The sequence below is a fragment of the Lactuca virosa genome, chromosome 6 (assembly GCF_052849685.1).
Source record: "Lactuca virosa cultivar CGN04683 chromosome 6, Lactuca_virosa_CGN04683_v6, whole genome shotgun sequence".
Classification (NCBI taxonomy): Eukaryota; Viridiplantae; Streptophyta; class Magnoliopsida; order Asterales; family Asteraceae; genus Lactuca; species Lactuca virosa.
The window spans coordinates 105690523-105704577 of record NC_136431.1 but is presented as its reverse complement, the minus strand read 5'-3'; the positions used below and the strand labels follow the sequence as shown (position 1 = coordinate 105704577).

The 14055-nt window shown below is 37.6% G+C and overlaps 1 long non-coding RNA gene across 1 annotated transcript; it reads right to left on the bottom strand.

The window, feature by feature from the left end:
* Positions 1 to 4706: 4706 nt before the first annotated feature.
* On the bottom strand, positions 4707 to 6456 carry LOC145118913 (uncharacterized). Its single transcript, XR_013713545.1, has 3 exons — positions 6291 to 6456; positions 6029 to 6098; positions 4707 to 4796 (listed from the first exon to the last, which is right to left on the bottom strand). It is a non-coding gene; the product is annotated as an uncharacterized LOC145118913 (long non-coding RNA).
* Between the last annotated feature and the right edge of the window lie 7599 nt (positions 6457 to 14055).

Genomic DNA, 14055 nt, shown 5'->3' with positions numbered 1-14055 from the left:
ACCACTACAACTTTATGTAAAGATATCGGGCTTATCTCATATTTTAATTTTGACGCTTATTTTTATTCTTTATTAATTATACATTTATAATTAAATAATAAGCACATAAATTCACAAAATACTCAAATATTTCATTTTTGTTACATCAAAAGAGTTACAATAGTTGACCTAGACTATTACATCGTCTAAAAATGCTTAGCCCCGAAACCCGGGCGTTACAATTCTCTCCCCCTTAGGATGATTCCGTCCCGGAATCATGCGTCAGCAAACAGATGCGGATAGCGACTCATCATGTCATCATCTGTTTCCCAAGTGAGATTCGGCCCATTTGAATGTTTCCATCGGACTAGCACTAAGTCGACCATCTTGCGTCGTAACTTCTTAATCTTACGGTCAACAATTGCCTCGGGTTCTTCGATTAGCCTCTTATTCTTATCCATTCTTAACTCCGAGATCGGAATTATGTCGGGAACTTCTCCCGTGAATTTCCTCAGATAACATACATGGAAGGTGTTATGAATACCATCGAGTTCTTCGGGCAATTCCAACTTGTAAGCTTGGTTCCCAATCTTCTGAAGAACTTTGAACGGTCCAATAAACCTTGGACTCAGCTTTCCTCGTTTCCCGAATCGTATAAGTCCTTTCCACGGTGAGACTTTAAGCAAAACGGAATCCCCAACTTCGAAGGTCATCGGTCGTCTTTTCTTGTCAGCATAGCTCTTCTGACGATCCTGAGCTGCTAACATCCTTTCCTTTATCACCTTCAGTTTCTCAGCAGTCTCATGGATTATCTCGGGGCCCATAAACTGCTTTTCTCCAGCCTCAAGCCAACAAGAAGGCGTACGACACTTTTGTCCGTATAAAGCTTGATAAGGTGCCATCTTGATGCTCGAGTGGAAACTGTTGTTGTAGGAAAATTCTACCAAAGGTAAGTGCTCATCCCAGTTACCTTGGAACTCGAGGGTACATGCTCTCAACATATCTTCAAGCGTTTGAATCGTTCTTTCACTCTGACCATCAGTCTGCGGATGGTAAGCTGTACTCAGACATAACTTCGTACCCAATTCCTCTTGTAGACTTCTCCAAAACCTTGACGTGAAACGACTATCACGATCCGATACAATTATTAGAGGAATACTATGAAGTCTCACAATTTCCTTCACGTAAGCATTTGCAAGCTTATCCATAGACCACCTTTCATTGGCAGCTATGAAGTGTGCACTCTTTGTGAAACGATCCACGACCACCCAAATCATGTCGTGACCGTTCTTCGTCCTGGGTAGTTTAGTCACAAAATCCGTGGTGATGTCTTCCCATTTACCCATGGGTACAGGTAAGGGTTCTAAACTCCCATATGGTTTCTGATGTTGTGCCTTAACTCTTGCACAAGTTACACACTCGACCACATATTTCGCAACGTCGAGCTTCATCGTCGGCCACCAGTAGTAGGGTTTTAGGTCCCTATACATTTTAGTGCTACCGGGATGAATCGAGTACATGGTCTTGTGAGCTTCTTCCATCAGAAGATCTCTTATTCCTCCAGTCTTAGGTACCCAAATCCGATCTTGGAATACCTTTAGTCCTTGACTGTTTGTACCGAACACTAATGTTTTTCCCAAACGTTCTTCTTTTCGGTCACTCTTCTCTGAAGCTTCTTCTTGAGCTTCCCTGATACTTTCCACAATGGTCGAGACAACTTCTATTCTCAACGCTCTTGGCCTTTTTCTTTCAAGGTTGACTTTTCGACTGAGAGCATCAGCGACAATGTTTGCTTTACCGGGGTGGTAAAGTATCTCACAGTCATAGTCCTTGAGTAATTCTAGCCAGCGTCGTTGCCTCATGTTCAATTCTTTCTGATTAAAGAGATATTGGAGACTCTTATGATCGGTGAAAACTTTGCACTTCGTGCCATAGAGGTAATGCCTCCATATTTTTAGAGCGAAAACTACCGCCGCCAACTCCAAGTCATGAGTCGGGTAGTTCTTTTCATGTTCCTTCAACTGTCGAGACGCATATGCGATCACCTTTTCTCTTTGGGTCAAAACACAACCCAACCCAACACCAGACGCATCGCTATAAACAGCGAAGTCTTCAACTCCATTGGGTAGAGAAAGTATCGGTGCCTCGCATAGTTTCTTCTTTAGCTTCTCGAATGCTTCTTTATGCTTATCACTCCAAGCATAGGTAGCTCCTTTGTGGGTTAACGCTATTAATGGACTAGCGATTGAAGAAAATCCTTGGATAAACCTTCGGTAATATCCGGCTAATCCCAAAAAGCTTCGGATCTCCGTGGGACTTTTTGGTTGTTCCCACTTCATTACCGCTTCAATCTTTGCTGGATCGACCATTATCCCTTCTTGGTTGACCACGTGACCCAAGAATTGGACCTCTCGAATCCAAAAATCACATTTGGAGAATTTAGCATACAGCTTCTCCTTCTTCAAGACTTCTAACACTTCCCGCAAGTGTCTACCATGCTCTTCTTGGTTTTTTGAGTAAATCAGAATGTCATCTATGAACACTATCACATATTTATCAAGAAACAGATTACAAACCCTGTTCATTAAATCCATGAATGCTGCTGGAGCATTGGTTAGTCCAAACGACATAACCAAAAACTCGTAGTGTCCATATCGTGTTCTGAATGCAGTCTTCTCTATATCTTGCTCTCTTACCTTCAGCTGATGATATCCTGACCTTAGGTCGATCTTTGAAAAATAACTTGAACCTTGCAGTTGATCGAACAGGTCATAAATCCTTGGCAACGGATATCTATTCTTTTTTGTTGCCTTGTTCAGCTCTCTGTAATCAATACACATTCTCATACTTCCATCTTTCTTTTTCACGAATAACACCGGAGCTCCCCAGGGTGATGAACTAGGTCTAATGAAACCTTTGTCCAATAACTCCTGAAGTTGCATCATCAGCTCCTTCATCTCCGTCGGTGCTAATCGGTAAGGTGCTTTTGCTATTGGTGTCGTTCCTGGTAACAAGTCAATACGGAATTCTACTTGTCGATCAGGCGGTAATCCGGGAAGATCTTCGGGAAATACTTCTGGATAATCACACACGACAGGAATGCTCTGTATCACCTTCTTTTCCTTCTTAGCATCGATCACGAATGCTAAATATGATGTACATCCCTTGGTCAAACATTTTCTGGCTTTCATTAGAGAAATGATTCCAGAATTTACCCTGCGTTTGTCCCCATACATCATAAACGACTCTTTCCCAGGCGGGTTTACTTTTACGATCTTCTTTTTGCACAGTATTTCCGCATCATTGGTGCTAAGCCAATCCATTCCCAACACGATGTCGAAACCGTTAAGTTCGATAGGCAATAATTCCTCGTGAAACTTATTCCCGTTCAAATCAATTAAGATGTTTTTCATACGATGGCTAACAGGTACAAACTTGCCACTAGCAACTTCGACTAATAAGGCATTATCTAGTCTATCGACAGGCAAAGCTAGCTTTCTACCAAATTCATGCGAAATAAAGGAGTAGTTGGCTCCAGAATCAAATAAAATTTGGGCATGCAGTTTGTTTACGAGAAAGGTACCTGAAGCGACATCAGCTTCTTCCTTAGCAGCTTCCAGTGTCATCTGGAAGGCTCTAGCCTTCGGCTTTGGTGGAATGTTGGGTCTTCCTGCTTCCTTCTTCTTCGGGCAGTCCCTCGAAATGTGCCCCTCCTCGTCGCACTCATAACAGACCTTCTTAGTGAATGTGCATTCATTGGCATAGTGCCCAGGCTTCCCACATTTGAAACAAGTGACCCCTCCGTCGCACTTCCCAGAGTGCTTCTTCTTGCACTTGTCACACCACTTCACTTCGCCTCCTCCACCTCCTTTCGAACTAGACTTTGAGAATTTACCCTTTTTGCTGGACCCCGAGGGTCCGTCAAACTTCCTCTTCTCACCAACCTCTGACCTTTCCAGACCTTTCTCCCTGATCTGGGTCTCAACATTTCTGGCAGCCCAGATGGCGGCTTTCAACGTGGTTGCTTGCTTAACCATTGGACCATAGTCCGCTGGTAGTCCAAGGGCAAACATATTGACCTTTGAGAGTTCTGTTGGAACTAGGTATGGGATAAGCTTCATTTTCTCCGTGAAACTTGCAGCGTATTCAGCAACGCTCATCTTTACCTTCTTCAAATTCTGAAACTCGTTATTGATTTCCAGTAGGTCCTGCTCTGAGCAGTATTGCAGTTTCAGTTGTTCCACAAAATCTTCCCAAGACATTTTACTCGCTTCTCCCTTGGGCATAGAATCAGCTAACAGCTTCCACCAACTCAACACGCCAGATTTCAACAACGGGATCGCAAGAGCGGTCTTCTGCCTGTTGCTGCATTCGCAACTTTCAAACATTGTCTCCATTTCGGAGATCCAATCCATAATTTGCACCGGCGTCGGGCTTCCGGATAGACACGGTGGCTTAGACGCCATAAAATCCTTGTATTTACATCCTCTTCCATCATTTCCTCCATTACGATTGCCTTGTCTAACAATTTGTGGGTTGTCTTGACCAACGGTACCACTGAAGTTTCCACCTTCCGATGGCCCTCCATTCACTTCGGGCTCTTCAACTTGGATTGAAAGTTCTTCACGATTTTGTCGAAGCAGACGTCTAGTTTCTTCCATCTGATTATCCAACATCGCCTGAATCATCAATTGTACACCAGCCATCGTTACTGGCTCAGGTGCTGCAGCTACAACATGTATTTGCTCAATTACAGGTGGTCGATTCCTGTTTTCGTTTGCGTTTCCAGCTCCACTGCGGGTTCTTGCCATTTTGATCTATACACCGAATAAGGTGAATTTATATCTTTATTCAGGATAGACGTTTAAATCATCCTTATCTCTCCGAAACATTTACATGTTAGTTCTAATATCGTAGTTGTACGTTTAGAATCCTAAACACATAAGGTTTCCAGATCCGGTCGGCAATAGACCATAGATCCGAACAAATAACAGCATATAAGGCATAAATCATTTAGCACATAAAAGCATTTTAGGCACAATTCCTAAAATAAGCTAGTGCTCACACCTCACAATCATTGCTTAGCATTCTAAGTTTAAGTCTAGAAATCCTACAAATTCCTAGTTCGCTTAAACTAATGCTCTGATACCAACTGTGACATCCCCATTTTTACGGCCAGAAAAGACCGATTTTGTTTATGCTTTGTTTAAAAATCAGAGTAACATTTTAAATAAAAGTGTTGCGAAATTTGTTCCCAAAATAAAATTATGATAAAGACTTATCAAAGCATTTCCGTAGAAATGTATTTCATTAAAAACATCGGGATGTCATGTTCGATATAGATCAAAAGCATAAACAGTACAATATAGCCTTACTACATTTATTCATAATCTCTCATCCCAAACATCATATCTATGCTCGTGCGCCACTACCTGTAATACAAGAAACTGAGTGGGTCAGACTTGGGAGCCTGGTGAGCACATAGGGTTTTCAACCCACAATAAATAAGTTTATTAATTTCATCAATCAACAATAACCCGATTACCCGTTCCCGTTATCCTCACATTACGTCCCTAAAACACCTATCATAAGGGACCTAGACTAAGGATCAATATCGGGATGGACACTACTGCCAAGGGGTTTCCTTAGCAATAAATGTCCTAAAGGCAACCATGAGGGGGATGGAGTACACCGGTGAACACATCGTTCACAAACACCTACAGGTTGCGAGCCTGCTAGCGTTCCACTGGACTGTCTAGAAGAGTCTGTGGTCGTCATCCATACTCCGCTAGATGACAGAATCAACAACAACGACATCGAGGCCTCTCATCATTTTGTTTTTCACACATCGTCTTATTACATCTACCCATGTTTTACCCCAACATTTTTGTAGATATAAAATACATATACAGTTTAAATTATTTAAAACATGTATAAAAATCTTTCATCAGCATAGGCAGCAAGTATTCAGATAATATGCCCACATAGCACGTAATTAATATAAAATACTTCATATCTATGTGTAAGATGAAAGTAACTATGCACTCACCTGATTAGGTGGTGACTCGGTACTCGAACAGCACTCCGTTATCTCAAAACAATTTTTCCTTGATCAAAACCTAGTATTAATATCACTAGCGTTTAGTTTTAACGTTAACCGCGACTAATTAATAGTCTGGCTATTATTATTATTATACAAGCGTTAAATAACACCCAATATATAAATAATAATAGCCCAAATAATTATTTTAAGGACCTAATAACATTACTATAATTATTTAAAAGTTATATTAAAAATTTCGTAGGCGTACCTTACTTACAGCGGGTTTTTCTCAAAACCGGACTTCGCTGGAGCAGCGTTTCCGAGCCGAAAGGTTCTTTTCTCGGGACTCCGGGAGCCTCGGGACTTCCTTCGGGTGCTAGGGGGTTTACCTAGACTTTAGGGGCTCAAGGGAGCTTAGAGAGAGAGTTTAGAGAGAGAAAGTGGAAGATGAAAGGTGTAAGAAATGAGAGAACCCGACACTTCTATTTATAGTGAGTTGGGGCATGTGGTGGCCTTCTGGTGGTGCCACTTGTCCAAATTCTGGTGGTGTCACATGTCCAATTTCTGGTGGTGTCATGTGTCCAATTTCTGGTGGTGCCACATGTCCAATTTCTGGTGGTGCCATGTCACCCAATATCGCGTATCGGCCTCCCGTCTTAGAAAAATCATAACTCTCGCATACGAGCTCCATTTTTGACGTTATTTATATCCACGCGAAGGCGGGAATGTAATCTACAACTTTCGTTTAGACTCCGTTGGCTAATTTTGAATTTATTTTAAAAGTTATATTTTTAACAGGCCGGGACAGGATTGGTCCGTTAAAAATTCATAACTTCTTCATCCGACGTCCGTTTTCGTCTGTCTTTTTATTGTTACGCCACAATTAAAGAGCTCTTCGATTCTCGTTTAGGTCGTGTCGGCTAAAAACTCGCTTTATCATAAATTCACTATTCACGCTTCCCGGTATCGTGTCGGTTCCGTCGTGAAACTTCGTCGGGTCATAACTTCTTCGTTATAACTCGGATTTCGGCGTTCTTTATATCTCCGGAATCCTTGTTTTGACCACTACAACTTTATGTAAAGATATCGGGCTTATCTCATATTTTAATTTTGACGCTTATTTTTATTCTTTATTAATTATACATTTATAATTAAATAATAAGCACATAAATTCACAAAATACTCAAATATTTCATTTTTGTTACATCAAAAGAGTTACAATAGTTGACCTAGACTATTACATCGTCTAAAAATGCTTAGCCCCGAAACCCGGGCGTTATACTAGACCCCGCCAAAGGGGCGATGCCCCTTTGGAAACCCCGGACCCGGGGGCGCTGCCCCCGGACCCCCGACTAGTCGTCGAACCGGCTTCTGATTCGATCTTATACATGCGTGCACTCCGCACAACCCCGTACATATATTAGAGTACAAATCATGAATCCCCTTAGCTCACATGTTAGTTCCAGTTACTTAAAATGACATGGTGACACTAAAATCACCAACATAATTATTAATCAATTATTGGTTTATAAGTTAATACGTGCTTGACATGCTTGCTCACCAATTGAACCATTGTTAGTTGTTCATGTATTGTTCATGTGAGTTATACTAACTCATTTATTATGTTAGTTGTATATGTATACGTGCTGATCTTAAGTGACTCTATAAGGGGAAGTGATCAGTTGTCAGTCAAGCATGAGTGACCCTATAAAGGGAAGTGATAAGTTTTCAGTTGGTCATGAGTGACCCTATAAGGGAAAGTAACCAGTTATCAGTGTTGTAGTGATTAAGAACCACCCTTTATGAAAATAAGTCGTTAGGGTTGGTACCAACAATATGTGTTGAGGATTCATATGTTACGTGATTATGTGAATCCATGTGTTATGTGGATGTACATGATTAATATAACATGTGAATGTTGTGTAGGCTTGCTAAGCGTTTTCCCTCACTCGCTGTTTATTAATATTTTTTAGAATTCTCAGGGGAGAACCCAAGTAAATTGCACCAACATTCGCATTACATTTTGGAATAATTAAATAAAATTGTGTTGTGTGAATAATTTTTGAATCTCAACTCTTAAAACCTATTTGTAAGGTCATCAGGTATGCTCACCACATGCCCACATAAAAAGTATCGCCACTTCTTTACCACCTCCTCACCACAACCACACCACACTGAACTTGGTATACCCACCACACCACATCATCATTTTAAATAAAAAATAAATTAAAATACTATATTTCATTTAAAATTAAAACATTAAATTAATTCAAATAAAAGAGGAAAATTACATAGTAGGAAAAAAATTACATTAATTTAAATAAACGACAAATTAGTTTGTACGAATTTTAATTTTCATCTTCAACGTTTGCATGTGCCTTGGAAAATGATTGCGGATAATTACGCAACTCATATCAAGCATGATATAGGTAAAAGGTTCACAGTTTACTTTGAATTCTTCGTATTGTTTTAGTGTTGCATCGATCACCTCAAAGTCGTTACTACTATTTGGATGTGTGTTTTTGTGGTCGTTGTAAATGTTGTTGATTTCAGTTATTTTTAACCACATACCGCGCCAATTTGATGAAAGTGCCTAGAGATGTCAATAAATAGTTTTCCCATTTCGTTGTGGAAGTGGTTTCAAATAGATTGCCAAGAGGTTTCTCTTCCTTTGAAGGGGTCTTCGGACACCGAAATCCAATCACTAGCTAACATAGTTTCTTCCTTTTCCTCCCAAGGTTGTTACGCTTGGAAGTTTGATGGTTATGGAAATTGTTCCATGGTAGAGAGTAATAAATTTATAAGTGAATATATTGTTGTTTGCGTAGTAGAGTAAGAAAAATGATATGAAATAGATTCTAGTAAAGGGTTAAATTTATAGGTAAAATATAGGCAAAATGTTAAATTTATTGTTGTTACCCTTTTGGAAAAATACTTAATTAATGTCAATGTCTCGTTGCAAGTTATAGTACCCATCACGAAGCGGCATGATCGTGGAGGGGGTCTTGTGTGCACTACAGTGGTGGCCCTGCCACCTGGCCAAGCTTCGTTCCTAGTATACCTGAAGGTTGATATTGAAGGATATTTACTTTTTTTATCCTTATCATTATTCAAATCATGTCAAATGTATATCTTATTTACTTTCCTTATCCCCTTTATATTTTTAATTTATATTGGTGTATATGTAGTCATTCCCTTTTAATGAGAAATCAAGTTTTTCAACCAATTACTCTCTAAAGTTTTGGTATTAGAGCATGATCATACTCAATCTTGTAAAACCATACACCCATATAGTTAGAGGTCGCCGAAAAGAACCAACATTATCGGATTAGTAGGTGCTACTTCCACCACGACACCGCCAATAGATCAAAACTCTCCTTACTACCCGCATGAATCCGATTACCCACAGATGATGCATGTTAACGAAACACTAAATGACAACAACTACAATGACTAGTTACATGAGATCAAAAACTTTCTTTATTCAAAAAACAAAATTGGTTTCATCAATGAAAACATAAAGATACCGAAGGAATATGGAACCCACAAGGATCCATGAATGCGATGTGACGCCATGATAAAAGGTTGGCTCACCAACACCATGGAGAAATACATCCGGAACAGTTTGAAGTACGCAAGGACGGCCAATGAGATATTGTATGATCTCGAGGATTGTTTTGGAAAATAGAATGCTCCTCATGCTTATGAATTAAAACATGAACTATCTCTAGTTCATCAAGAAAAAGCTAATATCTCTACGTATTACACAAAGTTGTTAGCCCTGTGGGACGAGATGCAATCACCCATGCCAAGGTGAACATGTGGGCATTGCAAATGCAATGTCGGAGAGAAACTAACAAAAGTAAAAGAAAGAGAGCAACTTAATGAATTCTTGATGCGATTAGATGACTGTTTTGGGATGGTCAAGACACAAATATTGACGATGAAGCCCACTCCACCTTAGGAATTGCATATAATATGGTTGTAGGAGATGAACGAAAAAAGTTGATATCAGTCAAAAAACGACAAACACCAAAAGCCTCCACCTTTCATGCTCAATATAAACTTATCGAAACATGTGTCATGCATTTCCAACCCTAGAACAAAGGATTGAAAATTAGAAAGACAAATACAGAAGCAACTACGTAGTACACACACTGTAGGCAGACTACACATACCATTGAATGATGTTTCAATATAATCAGCTACCCGGAATGGTGGTAGAACAAAAATACAAGATGAGAAGGAAATAAAAATCATGAATAAAAGAAACATGTGAACTTAGAAACTAGTCCAATGCCAGGTCTTTCTATAACGACCCAAATTCTTTCCATTAGTGTAGTTAGTCTCCCGTTATGTAGGATTAAGTTTTACGTTTAAGGTAAAAATCATGACGTTACACTTGAGTGTTGTGTAGGCTTATTAAGTGTTTTCCCTCATAGTACCAAGCTACCAAATAGTTTGAATTTAAATGATGTTCTACACATTCATAATTTTAAATGCAACCTCTTGCCTATGAGTAGATTGACCACAGACTTTGACTAGATATTGACTTTTTTCCTGATTTTTGTATAATGTGGGACTTACACTCGAGGAGCCTGATTGGCATGGGTAGAAATCGCGATGGTTTGTGCTACTTGGAGCCGACGTTGAGAAAGGGGGTAACAATGGTGGTTTTAGTTAGCGCAAAGACTTGGCATATAATATTGGGTCACACATCAGATAGAAAACTTTGTCCTATTGATTTTTTTGGTACTTATTTTCATAAAGTTATCCATGAACCTTGTGACTTCTGGGTAAGGGCTAAACAAACATGTTTACTGTTTTCTGATAGTTCAGTAAAAACCTTGGAATGTTTTCAATTATTAGATTGTGATATTTGGGGAGTTCACCGAGTTCCATTGTTTTGTGGGGCTAGGTACTTCCTAACAATTGTGGATAAATTTAGTCATGTTGTATGGATTTATTTGATCAAACTTAAGTCAGATGCAAGTGCTTGTCGGATGGATTTTGTAAATATGGTAAATTCTCAATTTGAAAACAAATGTCTAGAGGATCAGAAGCGACGACGATGGTGATTCACATCAAACGCAATGTTGAGTTTTTATGTTAAAAAAGGAATTTTACTTGAAACGTCATGTCCCTATAATCCACAACAAAATGGAGTGGTCAAAAAGAAACATATACACATAATAGAATTAGATCAAGCGCTTAGATTCCAAGTCAGTTTACCCATTGCGTTTTAGGGAGAATGTGTTTTAACAGTTACTTATATCAGAAACAAGCTTCCGTAAAAGGTAATAAACAATAAAACTCCATTCGAAATATTGTTTGGTCACATGCCCCAGTACGATCATATGCGTGTTTTCGGATGATTGATTTGTGTACGGGACAATATAGGATAGGAAGAGATAAGTTTAAATTCAGGGAGAGGCCATATATATATATATATATATATATATATATATATATATATATATATATATATATATATATATATATATATATATATATATATATATATATATGGGACAGTTCAAATAAAAACAGTAAATAATGTGAGAACGTAAAAACACTATTTTTATGTTATTCTTCTGCAATGAATGTTGTATCCACATGTTTATGTTATTATTCAGCAATGAATAAATGAATAGTCATAGGTTAAAATTAAAATTGGAATTTACTACAAAAATGCATATACATAAATATATAAAAGAATAATAACATTTCAATGAATATATGAATAATCAAACGTTAATATTCATATTAGAATTACTTCAACAATATACATATACAACATTCATAACAGAATAATAGCATAAACATACTGTTTTTAAGTTCTCACACTATTTACTGTTTTTATTTGAACTTACTTCAATATATATATATATATATATATATATATATATATATATATATATATATATATATATATATATATATATATATATATATATATATATATATATATATATAGGAAGAGTTATTTGGAAAACAAAAAAACCCTAAAAAAACCCTAAAAATCATAAAAATGCGTAAAAAAATACTTAGAGATCACAAAACTTTTTTTTGAATTTTTTTTTTGAAAAAATCGCAGCTTTCTATACAAATTCGTTGAAAAAAAGTTTGAAAAAAATATTTTTATAAAAAAAATTGATTTTTTAATTTTTTTTCAACGAATTTTAAGAAAAAGCTGCGATTATTTATAAAAAAATTCAAAAAAAAGTTTTGTGATCTCTAAGTATTTTTTTATGCATTTTTATGATTTTTAGGGTTTTTTGTGTTCCATAGAACCTAAACCTATATATATATATATATATATATATATATATATATATATATATATATATATATATATATATAGGGGCGGATTTAGGGGTGGTCCAGGGTGGCACCGGCAACCCCTAACTTTTCCGGCCGCAGTGGAAAATTTTTCGAAATTTTTATTTTTTCTACTATCGTGCAACCCCTGACTTTCCCGTGCAACCTCTACTGTGAAATCCTCCGTCCGCCCCTAATATATATATATATATATATATATATATATATATATATATATATATATATATATATATATATATATATATATACCCAAACGGTAAAACGGGGTACAAACTGTATGATTTAAAAAAAAAGAAAATAATCACTACGCGAGATGTAAAGTCTATGTAGAATATTTTCCCCTTCAAAGATCTTTTCCCGAACACGCCTACAAGTTTAACCGAGAATGAATTTTTCAACCACCATAATGAGGAAGAACCTTTAAAAAACATAGAAGGCCACGTAGTCACCATTGATTCTAATGAAATTAAAAGTGATCAGAAAAATACGACTCAAACCGAGCTCAACGATTCAGACCAAAAAAACAAGATGAAATAAGTCCCAACATAGTCGAACCAGCAAATGATTGATCCTACCGTGGCTACAAGAAATGAAACGGGTCACGCAAACCTTGAAAGAAGAAGCAACTGTACTTGAATGACATCTAAAAGACTGGAAGATTATGAAATATATTTACGACCATCCACAAACCATTCGCTACCCATAGCCAACTCTGAATCCTCGATGGTACTTCCCTTATATAATTTTGTACCTAATGAAAATTTTTCCTAATAGCAAAAAGCTTACTTATTGACTTTCACTACATTAGATGAGCCTAATTATTTTCACCATGAAGTAAAGGAACCGAAGTCGAGAGAAGGAATGTGCAAATAAATAGAAGCTCTTGAACAAAATGCAACTTGGTCGGTTTAGTCCTTACAAAAAATAAAACGTGATATAGACTCAAAATGGGTATACAAGACTAAGTATAAACCCACTGTAGAGGTGGAATGGCACAAGACACAGCTAGTGTCGAATGGATTCACTCAAATTGAAGGCGTCAACTTTTACGAAACCTTTACACCAGTTGCAAAGCTAAACACCATTCGTAGCATGATTGTTGTTGCAGTTATGAAAGGATGGGAAATCCATCAATTAGATGAGAACAACACCCTCCTACATGGAGATATTTAAGAAGGGTATACATGAATATTCCCCAAGGCTGTGCAAAGGAAGAAGAAGTTAGAGTATGTCGGCTATAAAAATCACTCTATGGCCTATGATAAGCTTCATACAACTGGTACCACAAATTCACCACGACTCTCTTAGACATTGATTTCCAGCAGTCTCGTGAAGACCACCCCCTTTTCGTTTACAAAAAATGGCATTATGTCTCCGGTCTTATCTATGTGGACAACGTCATTGTTATTGGAAACTCTGATAAGAAAATACATCAAGTAAAGAAGTATTTTGAACGAATGTTTTAGCATAAAAGATTTGGGTCCATTGAAATATATTTTGGGAATTGAGGTAGCTCATACAACAGATGGTCTAGTTCTTAGTCAAAGAAATTATATGTTAGACATCTTAGAGGAAGGTGGGCTCCAAAGCTACCAACCTAGCAATTTTCCAATGGAACAAAGCATTAGTTTCGACAAGATGACTGACTCTCCGCCTATTAATGTGACAACCGAAAATATTTTGTCAACAAC